The following is a 3,432-nucleotide window of genomic DNA, read 5'->3' on the forward strand; positions in this document are numbered from 1 at the left end:
TTTAAAATTTTCTCATAGTTTTCAGTTTCCGTTGAAATGTTGATTATATTTAATTGACACGATAGAAGCTGTTTTAAGCTCATTTCATTTCGTTCGTAGTCGATGACAAATATTAGCCATTTAATGTCTCCCCTTATAAGGAACGTCAAACAGCGACATTTCACACGCACTGTTTACAATAACAAAAAGAGAAAAAAAGCTAAAAAAATGCAAACATTAATTTGACGCATTTTCACTACTTGCTGATTTACTTGATGAATAATGAGAAAAATATGCAGTCCCTTTTTGTTTAGTTATATATGTATCTTAAAGACATATACATATTAAAATCATTTTTTATTTTTTTTAATTTTTTTTATAAGAATACTAAATTTATTTAACAGACGTAGGATTATTATTTCGTTAAGATAATGATTCATGAGAAGTTAACAATTAATCACTTCTACATTTTCTGGCTTGATTTCTCCTATAAGACTTCGAAAACAAAATATGTATATATTATATTATATTGGTTTCTTTCTTTTTAAAAGAATACATTTATTACATGTTAAGTCAAAATAATAAGCACAAATCAGACGGAGACTCTTTACGCACAGAAGTATTTCGAACCAAAGTGACTTTTGGAAAATTTTCAATACAATCAATATATCCTTTCTCTTCCTTGACATCATAATGGCAAGAAATTGGTGCAATCGGGAAAAATCTTTTTAGTTTAGAGCTAATGATTTATAAAATGAAAATCAAAATCAAATTTTTAAAAAAAGTTTACTGCACATTTGTTCATTTGCAATGAATAACAACACATTATACGCAAAAGGTGTCTTGCAATTCCTTGCAATCTTGCTATACCTAAACCCATGTATGTGGGCTATGCTTGCAACTAAACAAAAAGGAGAAAAAACAGCTGTTTTGATATTGCTTTTCATGTGGATATGGTAAACTTCAATTTTGATGTTGCAAATCTGCAACAGAAATCGTACTCTTGCAATTTTAGTATAACATTCTTGTATTTCGTGCACTTTGCAAGATAGAGTGATTACCTCTCATATAAAAGAATGAAAGTAATAGAACTGCAGTGAAACCTCTATTAACAAGGCAGTATAATAAAACAATATAAACAGTCATCAGTTTTCACTTAACTAAGCTTTCACAGTACTGTAATAATTCAAATCATTGCCAAAGATATGTCCCGAACATGATATCTATTGTTGTAACATTTAAAAAAGTCTCCTAATCCAAACTTTTATGTTATTAATAAACTTTTTCAATATCATTTTCTTAAAACTTCCAAACCAGATAAAGAATAATATATCAGATATAAGATACCAGTAAATTTCATATTTGAAGACCGATGGTTAGCAAATATATTGTATATGAAATCTATATATCTTAGTTTATATATACTCGTATTTATGTTAAAATGCTTTCTAGAAGAATAAGGGCTTTGGCTAGAATGATCGAAAATTTTACAAAAACACCATCAATCTTTTAAAGCTAAATATAAAAACTTTTATGACATTAGACAAAAACATATTTAAAATAGTGAAGTAGTATAAAACTTAAGCTTGAAAAACCCTTTTTAAGATATTGAGAATTTCTTAACTAAAAAAACTTCTCAGTCGTACTTTTCAGTATCTCTGTTAGCATTGAAAATGAGTCTCCTTCTTCTACATGAATTCTATGGTTTTATAAACTATAAACTATATAATTTACAATTTATAAATATCACTCCTGAAAACCTGAATATGCTACTTTTTTATACATTATTGTGTTAATTAAATATACAAATCTAAACCACAGTGTTTACGTGTTGCATGTTTCTGGGTTACTATGTATCATACCTGCGTTGTATTCCAAATCATCAATTAATATCGTACATTGAATTTTTCATTGACATATATATGCATATCCATAGCCATATATATAAGCAACATATATTGTATAATAAAAATATATAAAACAAATATCCAGCATATATAAATATGTTTACAGAATAATGGGTCATCGTAATCATTAGCTCAGGACAAACAGTTACATTATCTCAAGCATGTTGATTGGAATTATATATTTATAAAAAAAAGAAAGAAAAAAATTTAATAGATAACATAACTGCATTGAAGAGTAGAAATAATTATCAGTTTCAGTTTATGGTTTTTTTTTACTTGATTCAAAACTAATCAATGCATTTCTTATGAATATTTTTAAATGAAAACATAAACTAATTGAAAAAAAGTTGAAAGAACTGGAATATTGATAATTTTTAACCTAGTGCATGATTGACCAGATTACGTGCTTCGAAATGGTTCACTATAAAAATTTTATTCACTTCATTTTTATAGCAAATCAATTATTTTAAAGTAATAAAAAAATTTAATATAAATTAAATTACAGACATAAACTAAATATCAACTTCAGTCTTTATAGTGTAAAATTGAAGACACTTCAAAAGTTTATTCGATTACGATTACGAGTGCGTACAAAAAGTAAACAAACTAATTTAAAATGACACTGACAGTTGCCAATTGAGAATCGTAGTCGAAAGTGCAGTCGAAGTAGAAAAAAACAAATAAAAATAAATAATTTTAAATTTGAAAATGAGAACAAATTGTGAATATATTCATTTGCTAAGACAAAAAATGGGGTTCTATTATTTAGTTATTAAGGAGCACTGAAAGTTCATTGAACTTGAACATTTACTTATAGTATGTATCGTTAGTTTTTGCATGGAGTTAAGTACACCCGAAGAAGAAGTATGGATTGTACATTTATACGAATATGAAATATTTTTACTAAAAATATTAAAATATTTCATCCAAAATCCGATATAATTTCTAAAATGTTCTTTATTTCTTATATATTTTTTAATATGTCTGTATATTTGTTTTGTTTTAAAAATTTTTTCTTGTAAGTAATCACATCCCATTTTAATTAAAAACAAATTTAAAAAAACTATTGTTAGGACCATCATATCAACATTGGCTGTTACCAATGTTTTACTTTTCTTCAACTCTGGTCGGTTTAATAATTATTTTAAATTCAAATATATATCAAAAACAATCTAATCCATAATTTTTTTCAAAATATAAGTTGATTATCCGCATCTGTGCTATATGCAGATTATACAATATTATATAGTTTATTATTATATTATACAGATTATTATATTACACAGTTTTATATATTTGTTATCTCTATCTATCTGTCTGAATTTAATGTAACATCAAAAAACTTCTCTGTAGATTCAAGCTTTATCTTTATCTTATCTAAATCTTCTTTATCTTTGTCATGCGAAATCATTATAACTGTCATGCTATCTCATTATTTTAATTAAAGCCCTTTGACAAATTAAACATATACTTTTCACACCATTTGTATAAGTCTTGACTTCCATTATTATTGAAACAATTTCATCCACCCAATTGATAATTTGGA

This window comes from Teleopsis dalmanni, chromosome 2 (genome assembly GCF_002237135.1).
Source record: "Teleopsis dalmanni isolate 2A chromosome 2, ASM223713v2, whole genome shotgun sequence".
Classification (NCBI taxonomy): Eukaryota; Metazoa; Arthropoda; class Insecta; order Diptera; family Diopsidae; genus Teleopsis; species Teleopsis dalmanni.